The sequence below is a fragment of the Zea mays genome, chromosome 8, assembly GCF_902167145.1.
Source record: "Zea mays cultivar B73 chromosome 8, Zm-B73-REFERENCE-NAM-5.0, whole genome shotgun sequence".
In the NCBI taxonomy this organism is placed as follows: domain Eukaryota; kingdom Viridiplantae; phylum Streptophyta; class Magnoliopsida; order Poales; family Poaceae; genus Zea; species Zea mays.
Genome location: NC_050103.1, coordinates 101,841,469 through 101,856,176, shown reverse-complemented (window position 1 = coordinate 101,856,176; position 14,708 = coordinate 101,841,469).

The following is a 14,708-nucleotide window of genomic DNA, read 5'->3' as shown; positions in this document are numbered from 1 at the left end:
GCTCTTCTGGCACACGCAAGCACTTCTTCAACTGAGACACATGAAAGACATCATGCACAGCAGACAAATTCTCGGGCAAACTGAGCTGATAGGCCACTTCTCCACGTCTTGCAAGAATCTGATACGGACCAATGTAGCGGGGTGCTAGCTTGCCTTTCACTCCGAATCTTCTGACTCCTCTGATCGGTGACACTTTCAGATAGACAAAGTCTCCGACTTCGAAACTCAGCTCTCTTCTTCTTGTGTCTGCATAGCTTTGCTGCCTCGATTGCGCTATCTTCAGATTCTCTCGAACCATCTTGATGTTCTCTTCGGCTTCAAGCAAAATGTCTGGCCCAAACACTTGCTTCTCTCCAGGCTGATCCCATTGCAACGGAGTTCTGCAACTCCTTCCATAGAGCGCCTGAAATGGTGACATCTTCAAACTGGCCTGGTAACTGTTGTTATAGGAAAACTCTGCATAAGGCAATCTCTTGTCCCATCCGGACTGATCTTGCAACGCACAGGCTCTCAACATATCTTCAAGAATTTGGTTGGTCCTTTCGGTCTGACCATCCGTCTGCGGATGATAAGCTGAACTGAAATTCAGATGTGTGCCCAAGGCTTCATGCAACTGCTGCCAGAAATGAGAGGTGAACTGCGTTCCTCTGTCTGACACTATCTTCTTTGGCACACCATGAAGACAAACGATCCGAGACATATACAATTCTGCCAATACGGCACTGCTATAGTTGGTCTTGACAGGTATGAAGTGGGCTGACTTGGTCAAGCGGTCCACTACTACCCAAATGGAATCGTAGCCGGCTCGAGTGCGAGGCAATCCGACTATGAAATCCATACCAATTTCATCCCATTTCCACTGAGGGATCTGCAACGGTTGCAACAATCCAGCAGGTCTCTGGTGCTCTGCCTTAATTCTTCGACAACTATCGCACATAGCCACATGCTCTGCGATTTCCCTCTTCATTCCGTACCAACAGAATTTCTTCTTCAGATCCTGATACATCTTCTCACTGCCAGGATGAATCGAATAGGCTGTCTCATGAGCTTCCTTAAGGATCAACTCCCGAATAGACTGGACATTGGGAACACACAAGCGGTCTTTGAACCATATCACGCTTTCTGCATCTTCTCGAAAATCTTTGCCTCTGCCATCTAGAATCAGTCGCCAGATCTCATTGATCTTCTCATCATTCTTCTGCGCTTCTTTGATCTCGCGCTCCAAGGTAGGTTCCAACTCAACTGTGACTCCTCGAGAATTGTTCAGAAATCCGAGACTCAACCTGTCAAACTCCTTGGCCAACTCATAAGGCATCAGACGAGCAACCATCAGATTGACTTGACTCTTTCTGCTCAAAGCATCTGCCACTACGTTTGCTTTGCCTGGATGGTAATGAATCTCCAACTCATAGTCTTTGATCAACTCTAACCATCTTCGTTGCCTCATGTTCAACTCTGACTGAGTGAATATATACTTCAGACTCTTATGATCTGTGTAAACATCACATTTCTGTCCATACAGATAGTGCCTCCATGACTTCAGTGCATGAACCACTGCTGCCAACTCTAGGTCATGGATTGGGTAGTTCTTCTCATGAACCTTCAACTGTCGGGACGAGTAAGCCACAACTCTTCCCTCTTGCATCAACACGCATCCCAAACCTGTGTAACAAGCATCACAATACACCGAAAAGGGCTTGTGCACATCAGGCAAGACTAGGACAGGCGCTGTAGTCAACTTCTCTTTCAGCGCTTCAAAGGCCTCTTGGCATTTCTGGGTCCACTTGAACTCAACTTTGTTGCCTAGCAACGCTGTCATTGGTTTCGCAATCTTCGAAAACCCTTCAATGAATCGCCGATAATATCCGGCCATTCCAATGAAGCTCTTGATTCCTCGAGCATCTGTTGGCGCTTTCCAGTTCAAAATGTCTGCCACTTTCTTCGGATCCACAGCCAATCCTTCCTTGTTGATTATATGACCCAAGAATAGGACTTCACTGATCCAAAACTCACACTTGCTCAACTTTGCATACAACTGATGCTCTCGCAATCTCTGCAATACCATCTTCAAATGATCTGCATGCTCTTCTTCGCTTTGAGAATAAACCAGAATGTCATCAATGAATACCACCACAAACTTATCGAGATAATCCATGAATACACTGTTCATCAAGTTCATGAAGAATGCTGGCGCATTGGTCAAACCAAAAGACATCACTGTGAACTCATACAACCCATACTTGGAAATGAATGCCGTCTTCGGAATGTCCGAAGGTCGGATCCTGAGCTGATGATAACCTGACCTCAGATCAATCTTGGAGAACACACTGGCTCCTCTCAACTGGTCGAACAGATCTTCAATCCTGGGCAAAGGATACTTGTTCTTGATCGTGACCTCATTCAAAGCTCGGTAATCGATACACATTCTCTTGGTGCCATCTTTCTTCTCCACAAATAGGACAGGGGCGGCCCAAGGCGAGGTGCTTGGCCGAATGTAACCTTTCTCTGACAGCTCATCAATTTGCTTCTTAAGTTCATCCAACTCTGGTCCAGATATTCTGTAAGCTCTCTTAAAGATAGGGGCGGTTCCAGGAAGAAGCTCTATGGCAAACTCAACTTTCCGCTCTGGTGGCATACCCGGCAAGTCCTTTGGAAACACATCTGGGAACTCGGACACAACCTTGATCCTCTCGATTGGGTCTGCTTCACTGCTATCAACAGCTATCTGATAACAACTTCCTTTCTTTGGCTCAGGCGGGACTAACTTGGTCACCACTTCCTCTCCTAGTGGGGACACCAACTTGATTGTCCTCTTATCACAACTGATAACTGCCTGATACTTATCTAGCCAATTCATCCCTAGGATGACATCTATTCCCTGAGTACCCATTACTATAAGGTTGGCGGGAAACGCTATCCCCCTTATTTCCACACTTATATTCAAACAAATGCTATCGGCTCGAATTCTACCACCGGCTGAGTCAATTTGAATGGGGGTTGACATGGTAGTAATTGGAAGATTATGTGCTTCTACCCACGATGCAGTAATGAAAGAATGCGTTGCTCCAGTATCAAATAACACTTCTGCAATATGGGAGTCGACTGGGAACATACCTACTATCATGCCGGGGGTCTCCTGAAATGCTTCAGCCTCCAAGTGGTTCAGTCTTCCATGATTATAACGCGGCTGAGGGCGATTGCCTGCTCCAGGCTGAGGCACATTCTGCTTTGCTGGGGCATTGGGGCCTGACTGCTGCTGGGCTGCCTTCTTCGGACATTGCATCACCCAGTGGCCTTGCTCTCCATAGTGGAAACATGCCCTGTTTCCAACTTGAGCTAGTACTGCCTGATTGTTCTGCTGGTTTGCTGGGGCAGGAAGGCAAGGTGCCTGCTGATTCTGCCTCAGAAACTGACCTCCTGACTGATTGTTCTGACGGTTCTGGTACTGATGCTGAGGGTACTGCCTTTGGAACTGCTGATGCTGCTGAGGTGGACGCTGGTTTTGCCTGAACTGCTGAGGTTGATTGCCTGAGAAACGAGGACGATTGCTGCTTCCAGGCTGGGGTCCACTGATCTTGCGCTTACGATCTTCCATCTCCTTACGCTTCCTTTCTGTCATGATTGCTCTGTCAATCAGGTGCTGGAATGTCGGGAAAGTGTGATTCATCAGTTGGTACTGCAGAGGGTCAACCAAGCATCTCAGGAAACGGTATTGTCGCTTAGCGTCGGTGTTGACATCTTCAGGAGCATAGCGAGACAATTGCAGAAATCTGTCTCGGTATTCACTGACAGACGATGACCCTTGCTTGAGGGCCAGGAACTCCTCTTTCTTCGCTGTCATCAGACCTGCAGGAACATGGTACTGACGAAAGCTACCTCTGAACTCTTCCCAAGTGATGGCGTCAGGGTGGGCATGGGTGGCGAGGTAAGACTCCCACCATGACTGGGCTGCTCCTCTCAACAGACGGGGACCATACAAGACTTTCTCCCTGTCATCGCACTGAGCGGTATGCAACTCCCGCTCCACAGTGCGCAGCCAATCTTCAGCATCCATGGGGTCAGAAGAATGAGCGAACGTTGGTGGATGACCTCTCATGAATTCAGCACGCTTGTCTCTAGGCATCTGAGGCATCTGAGGCTGAGGTGGGGCCTGCTGTTGTTGCTGCTGCTGCTGCTGAATGGCGGCCAAAGTCTGACCAATGGCTTGAACTGCCTGAGTCTGCATCAGAAACATCTGCTCGATGGGCATCGGGGGCGGGGGCGGCAGGTGCTGCTGCTGGGGCACCTCATCCTGTGGAGCGGCTCGCTCCTGTTGAGCACGCCTTCCTCCTCTGCGCCTGTTCTTTGACATCTGCAGAATGCAACCACACATCAGAACTGATCTGGCAAATCTTGCAGCATAAGGAAAGAGAATAGAATTCTTCAACAGCACTGAACAGATGAGCATCTTCACTGATCTCCAACACAGACCACACAGCTTCTCAGATAAAGAGGAAAGTGGAATAAAAAGGTTTCCCAACTATATAGCTAACTCCATTAACATAATAGATAAACCAAAATGCAGGGGATACCCACACTCTGGTGACAGTCATTACAAAGATCCAAACCAAACATAGTTCATCATGACAAACATAAATGCACAGGATATAGCAAACTACCCTGTCTAACTAAGACTAACTAAGACCGAGACTAACGCTAAGACTGAAGCTTCTATGTATATATTTCGTATTAATTACAAGATCCAACTCTAACGATCTATGGTTCTAGAGTTATCTTGGTCTTGCAGTCAGGGTTGCCATAAGACTGGTGTCCACGCTGAGGTGAGCGGTACGGGTGCTGAGTCCCGACGGGAGCGGGGGAACCACCATCCAAGTGACGACATTCCGCGCGCTCAGCCCGCAGCAGGGCGATCTCAGCACGAGCCCTACTCAGCTCATCTAGTGCATGGTCCAGCTCCGTGTTTAGCACGGCGGCTAGGTTGACTGTGCTGCTCAACCTAGGATTGCCCTCACCGACAGGTGAGACAATCACGCCTCCTGTGCTGCCGGATGGACGACGGGGGTAATACTTCAGGTCAAGACCGTCAGCTGCCCCACCGAAAACCGAGCAGTAGTGCGAAAGCGCACGCCGTGCAGCATCTTGCATGGCTGCCTCAGCTGAGTCCCGCTCAGAGATAGAATAGTGCTCTGAGCAGACCTCAGCACCCTGGAGACTGTTCTCCGGACAGCGCACCAAGCAGGTTGCCTCCCAGCGGTCCGGGTAGACCCCGCGACTGTGCTGGTAGACCACACAGCGATACTCGACGGACCAAGTATGCCGGTCAAATGCCCGACGTAGCAGGGTGTCGAGCGCATCGTGGAAGTGACACCCGCGAGCAGCGTCGCGAGTGATGGGTCGAGCAACCCATCCTTCCGGCTCAAGGTTAGCAGAGAAGTCGGTGTCGTGGCTCGAGCTGTCGTCGCCTCCTCCGTCGTCTGGGTCTCCTCCAGCAGCTACTCCAGGGGCTGGGACGCCCAGTGGTGGTGCAGGGGGCGGCTCCAGAGGAAGCACAGGGGAGCAGCTCCTCACAGACTCTATTTGCTGGTGGAGCGAGAAAGAAGAGCCCTGCTGCTCCTGTCGTCGACGTTCCTGCTCCTCATGCAGGCGGTGGTGCAGTCTCTCCAAGTGGCTGGACTGTCCGGCCACGGGACGGCGAAGCGGACGCTCAGCAAGGCGGGAGGGTAAGAAGGGGATGACTGACTTTCGTGCAGTGTGTCTAAGTCGAGCCATCTACAAAAGACATCGCAAGCAAAAGGGTGAGAACAGAATTAATAGGACCAGCAAATAATGAATCATGAGTGAATGAAGGATTAGAATAAAACATGATTTTCAGCAAGGTATAATGTATAGTAGAACATAGGTTTGGTCGGTATGACCAACTTTTGAAGGGATATCAAAGTCAAGGCAGAGACAGAGGTCTATAGTCCTTAGAACGATCATTCTACTCTAGGTTAGCGGTCCTACAGTCAGCACGGCTTTGATACCACTTATGTCACACCCGGTTTTAGAAGGCAAACCGAATGCAAACCATGTACGTGCCAGGATCAGTTATTCACGTACACAGCAATTACATAATATGGACATCATCACACAGTGCTCAAAATAGTATTAAAAGGGAATAATAGTTGATTACATCGTACGTCTGAGACGTCCATATAGTTCTTACAGTAAATCAAAGTGCGGAAAAGAAACGTAGATAAACGCGGCCTTCACAGGCAGCCGACTGGGGGTTGCCGCTAACCCACACCTAGAACTCGTCGTAGTCTTGGAACTCCTGGAAGTCTCCTTCCACAGCTTCATCTTCGCCTGAGCAGTGGTTGCAATGCTGACAACCTGGGGGGGGGGGGGTTGGTGTGTAGAGCAAGGGTGAGTACACATCAACATACTCAACAAGTATCCTGTTTGGCTGTAGTGGACTAGCTTTATGTGGGGATAAGTCAAGCAGTTGCTTTTAGTTGGTCAGATTATTACTTACTAGTAGAAAGCCAAGTTTTAGCATTAACCCAAGTTATTAACCCGATGTACCCTTTCCAAACGGAAAGAATACCACTTACCAGCACCATAGTCATAACCAGAACCATCAATCTCATAACCACCTGTACCAAAGTATCTCCGATCAAGTACCACTAATCACTAGAGCTCCCTTGGCCGCTCATAACCGTGAGCACGGCTGATATATCAGTTTTCAAACACTCTGCAGAGGTTGTGCACTTTACCCACAAGCCGTGATTCCCATTCTGCCCGGAGATCATGACTCTCCATTGATCACTACCAAGGTGACCCAGCAGGGCATCACTACGTAGCCTTTACAAAGATTCCCCGGGGCTGTAGCCACCCGTTAGGTTTCCTAAATGTACCACACTCCTCCCCAAGGGACAAATCAACCTTGGCAGAGCGAGCCGCATACACCGAGCCCCATTGACGGCACGACGGCTAAGTGAACTACACCCCGGATCCTCTAATTATTCAGCTAAGGGCACCCCATTCCACCCTCATGGTTGCACTGTTTTCCCGGGCGGTCATCCATAGAACAGGTCCTTACGGAGAGGCACTCGAGAAACCGCTCGAGCCCCCTTGAAGGTCACAAGTACAACATCATAATAAGAGAAGGGAAAACAGCGTATCATAGATAATCTCATCATGTTCATTGATTAGAGTTTGAGCAATAGCATAGAGCTAAACAGTAATAATCCAACCCAAATAGGTAATCAAGGACAGGGATAACAAAAGCTAGTCAAACCTTAGGTATAAATATGTAAAGAGGGAGGTGAATTAAAGAATGAATAGGACAGAGATAGGTCAAGGGACACTTGCCTCCACCAACCGACTGCTGCTCAGGGGCTTCTCCTGCGAGTTCCTCGGGCTCTTCAACCGGATCGTTCTCTATGCGAGCGCAAACATACATACATCCACATATTTAATACAAAAGAACAGTACACCATACAATAGAATGCAATAAGTAAACAGACGTTCTACGCGGGCTCGCGAGTACGGTTAAGAGAGAAAGAGGAAAAGACAGTCGGGAAACGATCACGTTACATGATTATAAATTAACTACTCGCTTAATGGAAGGAAATTTAATGTAGACACTATGTTTAGCGTAAAGTAAAGTCATGTTTCATGTCTAATTATTATAAGCAGGTGGAGATAAACAAAAAGATGGTCGCGTGGCGAGACGCGCGACAAAGCTCTCTAAAACAAATTAAGAAGTTAACAACTAGTCGCGCGACCGAGCACGCAACGAGACACTTCGCCTTAGTTACGAGGAGACGTTAAGCGTCGCGCGACGAAGCGCACGATGGCATACGTCGACTAAACTGAGTCCAAAGTGGAACGTCGCGTGAATACACACGCGGCGTTACACCTTAAACAACCTGAAACAAAAAATGGATCGTCGCGCGACGAAGCGCACGACGCAACACAAGATAGAATCTGAATTTAGACAAATCCGTCGCGCGGCGAAGCGCGCGACGCAACACGCTAATTAACGAATAATCACCGCGAGCGCGGGCGAGCGAAGATACGGTCGGGCGAGGCCGGGACGGGGGAACGGGCGGGCGAGCTGGGGCCAGGGCGGTTGAACCGGCCAGGGGGGCGGTTGAACCGGCCAGGGGCGGCCGAGCTGGGTGGCGGGATCGCCACCGCGCGCGGGGGAGGGGCGAGCGGGCGCCGCCGCGGGCGAGCAGGGGCGGGCGAGCGCCGCCGCGGGCCAGGGGAGGGCGGGCGCCGCCGCGCCGGGGAGGGGTCGAGCGGGGGGGAAGGCCGGGGACGGGGAGCCGAGCGCCGCCGCGGGAGGGGCCGAGCGGGCGAGCCGGGGGCGGGCGCCGAGCGCCGCCGGGGAGGGCCGAGCGGGAAGCCGCCGCGGGACGGGCAGGGGCAGGCGGCCGAGCGCCGCCGGGGAGGGCTGAGCGGGGCCGAGCGCCGCCGGGGAGCCGAGGGGGCCGAGCGGGGGCCGCACGCCGTCGGGGAGGGAGGCCGGGCGGGGAGCCGCCGCGGGACGGGCAGGGGCAGGCGGCCGAGCGCCGCCGGGCGCGGGGGGGGGGGGGGGGGGGGGGGGGCAGGGGGCCGCCGCGCGAGGGGAGGCCGGGGTCGCGCGCCGCCGCGCCGAGCAGGGGCGGGGACGGGCGGGGTCGCGCGCGGGCAAGGGGAGAGGGAGGGCGCGCGCGGGGGGAAGAAGAGGAGGGAGAGGGAGAGAGAGGAGAAGGGGAGGGGAGGGGAGCTCACCTCGGGGTCCAAAATCCGGTGATCGCCGTCTCCAAATCCTAGGGCACCACGGGGAGAGAGAGGTGGAAGAGGGAGAGGAGAGGTTGTTGCGCGGGAGATCCAAATGAGAGAGAGAGAGGGGAGGGGCGCAGGGGGGGGGGGGTTTTGGGCGCCAGGGGCGCGCAGGCCGGGGCGGGCCGGGCCGGCTGGGCTGGACTAGATTGGGCTGGGCCGGGCCACTTCGCGGATTGAAAACCCACGACGAGCGCGACCACTAAACGGAATTAAATCGCGAACCGAAATCCGGAACGGAACGAGACGAACACTCATCATCAGACAAAGAAATGTGCTTCGGCATGATGCAACACCCATGACACTTAGGTTTTGGTTTATACATGACACGAACACCTGCCGCTATACCGGTTTGAAATTGGGAAGAAGGAGCAAACGGGGAAAGAGAAAAGAGAGTAACGCCCGAATTTGGTGAGAGAAAAGAAGAAAAAATTCTACCCCCAAATTCAGGGCGTTACATTTCTCAGCTGAGGAGCGGAGACGGAATTATTCTGCACCAAAAACTTTAGTTGTCGAGTTCTGCTTAATTTGTCTAGGATAAGAATCACAAGACCGAGTTGAGCTTTCCAAACTTGTATTCGTTTTGTCGATTAACTTTGAACCGGCATAAGATCCAACATTCACGAAAAAATTATTAAAGTCCGATCTTTGTAAAAAATTGAGATAGCCCAGATCAATAAAGACGAAAACGATGTTGATTTCAGCATAAGCAGAGACAATTAAGAAATAGAAACAATTATTATCACCGACAAACCGTGCTTAAATCCATAATCGTTGTCGCATGAGAAATAAACACCTGGGGTGTTACAACCCTCCCCCCTTAAAAGAATCTCGTCCCGAGATTCGGAACGAAAGGCTTCTAAGAGTTGAGAGGCATGTAACGCCTGTCCATATCAGCGATAGCACACAACTACTTTCGGAGGAATCCAATATCACATTCTTAAGCAAGGTGACTCCGAGTAAGGATAAGGCAATTCCTAACAGAGGTGAGTACTTCATGATGTTTTTCCCTTGTGGATATATCATGTACATTTTATGTTAATTAAAGATGTCAACAACAGAGATGCTATCTGACAGAAGAACACATAAGCTTCCATGTGTGTAATTTGCTTTTTTTTTATAACACTGTACTATCTGAGTCTGTTGAGAACGGTGGACAAATGGATAGCAATTACACACACCATGTGAGATGCAACCTCTTGGGTAAAACACATAGAAAGAGGTTTACCAACAAGTGGTCCTTAGAAATTCATAGCACATAAGACGAGGGTGGATGTCGAATAACATCACGGTTAACTCGTGTTTATCCAATCCAGGTCCAAGAAAAATGATAGAGGTTCGAGGAGTACATTAGTGAAGGCGATCAACAATTGTTAACTTCACCATGGACCGAATTCATCTAGCGCTAGCATGACTATGTCAGACCACACATGTTGGAAAATCACATGTGAGACGATCGAGACACGACTAGAACTATGGTCAGGCTATTACGAGTTAGCTGAGGATGGCAAAGTACCTCAGCCAACAATGTAGAGTTAAGATGCATATGCTCATAATCTAATCCAATATGGCACAAGATCTACGCATATGTTCATAACCTTCACTTGATCTTGATAAGGGTTTCTTCAGGATAGGCTGAACTAAAGTGAGTTTAGACAACTCGATAAAACTATCTCTAAACTTAATCTTTGTTCACAATGTAGCTACAAGTTAGTAAAACCAACTTTTTGAACTACTTTTGACATTGAGTAAGTCCTCTTATTATCCATCGGCAAACTAGGGTTTAAGAGTTCACATTCATTAGCAGGAGGTCATGCATTTGGGTAGAAATCCATTTGGTCAGGTTGTTCATCCGTTTCTTCATGCGAGATGAACTGACTTGATTTGGGAATACATGGATTAAATAATAGAGCGAATGAACAAACTCCTGCATCTCAGTAGCAGGGAAAATCAATCTCTAGTTTGAGAACTAATCAGTTGTCTCTCAACACTAAAAATCTCCAAGGCTTCACCTTTATAACAAAGGATGCAAAGGGAACTGGTATGTGTGCAGTCACTACCAAAGTCAGGAGACATGAGGCTACACATGAAACATGTGATTTTTATGACACGATTAAACACAAATAGGTTTTGATTTTTGATGGATACTTCTGAATTTGTTGGAAATTTACTAAGGAACACATCAGAGTTATATAGTCTTTTGATCCAACGATGATGGCATATGTTGTTTGATTGTTTCAGAAAACGACACAAAAATCGTTTCAAGGGAGGAGTCCACGGAAGATCACACATCAGTGTAGTTCCATAATTGATCATGACCAAAGGCCTCGATAAGAGCATGCGCCAAGCAACATAACCTTGCATGTACATTCACAAGGGGCTCTCAATTTCGCGGCAGCACCATGTCATTAATCATGACACCATTACTGAACATCACCAATAATGAATCCCACATGGCAAAACTAGATTGTGCCAAGATAAACATTGATATAGTCTCATAATGGATTACAACTACTAACCATGATACCAGTACGTGCCAAGCAGCACAACCATGTGTCTACATTCACAGGAGGCCCTCGGTTTTGTCGCGGTACCATCAGTTTTAGTCATAACACCATTGTCAGACGTAACAAATAAGAAATCTCTTGCGGCACAAATAGACTGAGCATGGATGGCAATATACAAAAAGAAACTCCAACTGTAAGAAGGATTACAAGTAGAGAGCTAAATAGATCATGGCCTGATGAAACGAACAAGGTATGGCCAAAAACCTAAATTGGTTGATGATGGAGTACAATGGGAGACTGTTAATTCAGCCCCAAGCACATTTCTATGCCCATCGTGAAAATTTCAAAGTCAAGGAGTATCGTCCAATTAGATATAGAGAGGTAATGATCATAAAATTAAATTGATAAGCCTTCGAGAGATATGAGAAAACCAAAGGTATCAAGTTCAAGAAAAAGATCAGACATGCCTTCCCTAAGTTAGATTGAGAAAGTAACAATGTGATCCTTAAGGAGAGACAAACTGGAATAGGGATATCAACTTACACCAACCGAAATAAGGCAAAGCTTAGGAAGAAGACACGACCACTAAAGAGTCACAGATTAAGCGACAAAAACATGAACTCAAGAACCTTGTCTTAAGCTCGAGTGCCTATTTTTTCCCCATAAAGAGATTATCTATGAATTCATAGGTATGAGCTTCATCATGGCGCAATAATGGAAAATTCAAACCCCTCCACACTTGGAGACTTGGAGGAAAATTTTGGAAGAATGACAAAACTATGGATTAGATCTCATATTACGTCAAGGATGGAGATGATGAGGATACAGTCTGGTCTAACTGCTAGGACTCCAAATATCTTGTGAAGAAAATGGTCTTCACACAAGATATTACCTAGGATAGGTTGTCAAGAGATTAATACAACCTTAGATCAAGGTTCACTAAACGAGGACATGGCCTAGCTTTGGGGTTTATACAAACAAGGTATCCAAATTCTACCGGCACACAAGCACAAAAACAAACACAAGTTGCACTAGCGGTCAAACTAAGAAGAAACACAGGCCACCTAAACACATGTCTAAAGACACAACAAACAAAGCTAGAAATTGCTTATAGGATAGTCATGCTTCACACATTTTCCAACTATTTATTATCGGAATAAAGACGAGAGAAGGATGTTCGTTCACAATCACCCATTATTAGAATAAAGGTGAGAGAAGCATATTTGTGCACAAACGACAAACACAATGCAACAATCAGGATACATGCTCGTCCTATTCGGCCTCAGAAGTTCTTGCAAACCTAATGTGGCAATAGCATTCTATATCAGTGGCATACCTACGTTCTCTCTCGGTATATTGCTAGTCGTCAGCTACACATACGAGTTCGAAGTTAGTGTACCTGCAGAAAATTTCATCACAGCCAAATTCTCCATGATGCAATTCACATATGACAGTTTATCACAGTTTATACTCCATATATTCCTATATGGAGGCCAGCTACTCATTAAGCGCCGAGCCACGCATAGGCGCCGCTGCCACACTTTAACCATAGGGCAGCTCATTATGGTAACTCACCTTCTTACTTGAGCGTAGGTGCGTCATTGCAAATACATTACACTTCTCAGTATTCCCATGTTTGTATACTTATACACACACATGGGGTACTAAATCCTAGAAAAATAAATACTCCACATCACAGCCTTCATATATACATATGTAGAACATGTATATAGTCAAGCGCTATTTATGCTCTCCCCTATACCGGCGTTTATTCGGGCATTCTCTCACATCTCACGTTACCTGAGCGTCGATCCATTCAAAACTGAATGGCCTCAAAAATAACATTACACATGTATGTAATTTCCCCCCGGTTGTGGGTTAGTGTTTTAATCTAAGCCACCTCATAGTCCTTAATTTAGGGCTTAACAAAGGATGTCGCTAGCATTATAATTTTTCAAATATATTTTTCAAAACCAATGTGTTTAGTTGAAAATAGGTTTTAGAAACAAAAACTTTGTTTTAAAAATATGTATGTGACTGTATTATACTTAATCTTGCTCTGATACCAGCTGTCGCAGAACCTCCCAAGTTATTGGGCACACATGCACTCGCCTTTGTCCCAAGGACCTCAGACGGCTATGCATGTGTACCAAACAACTCAACAAGATCTGTCCGAGTGTTCCAAGGACCTCGGATAAACCACTTATCACCAAGATCGCAGGATTAAGTAGACACAAATCACACACCAATATTTGCAGCGGAAATTCATTACTACAAAATGGTTACAAGTTACAATAAGTTTACATTATACAATTATCGGAGTGATTACAAAAGAAAGTGATTCAACAGAATTACACTTAGAAATGTATAAAACATTTATAAGTTTTAAAATACATGCTAGCTTATGTGACAATCCTCAATAAAGAAACTATAGATGAGATATGCTTATACATATGAGAAGACCGAGCCCACCAGCACTTAGCACCATCCACAACAGAACAAAATTATAACCTGAAAAACAACAGGGAATAAAACCCTGAGTACGCAATTACTCAGCAAGACTTACTCGACTAAAGAAAAGACTCTCAAGGATATGTTGGTTTGTTGGGAATCAAGGTAAAGCTTATCAAATTTCAAGGACTCATTTTTACAGAAAAGCTTACAAGTAGTGGATCCTTATGCCAAACTTTTACTTCACAAGTTAAGTGCTTTTCCTGAATCTTGATTTGCCTAATTTAGAGCATTCACTTGTCCTACACTAGCTTCATTTTAGCATCTTTAGTTTCACATGTTATCTACGATGAGGTCGAAGATCTAGTCTTCATATCCAAGAAGTACGGCGATCCGAATCAATTAATACCTAGCTGGGGATCTCCAACCACACGACATATGTAGCACTTAACCCTTTCGTATATCAACTCGCACCCGAGTTTCCCAAGTCCAGAATGGGTCCCCGCCAACCGAGAGCTCAGTACCCCACCATCCAGCCTCTTGCCAGGTGGATACACGATACTCTCGCCATCTCTCCACTCCCATTATGGTCTGGCCTTTCTGGTATTGGTCCAGCCGAGGCTAAGCTTACCCATGATGAGGCATGTGGCCAGTTAAAGGGTCTTAGATCAGCAGGCCAACGATCGTTGCGGTCCTTAAACGACACAGACGGGTGACCTTTCCTGCTCAATGTCTGGTCTCGTCTTATTATTTACCTCCCAAAACCATGTACCTAATAGAGGTACAATACTTGAATAATGAATTCATCATCGCAAGTGATGCCTTCATTACTGCAAGTTCCTTTTTCATAAAACCCATATCCAGTGTGACACATCATTCTTTTGAAAGAAACAACTTTTAGATTTCTAAGTAGGGCTAAGCCTCATTAGTTCTCTT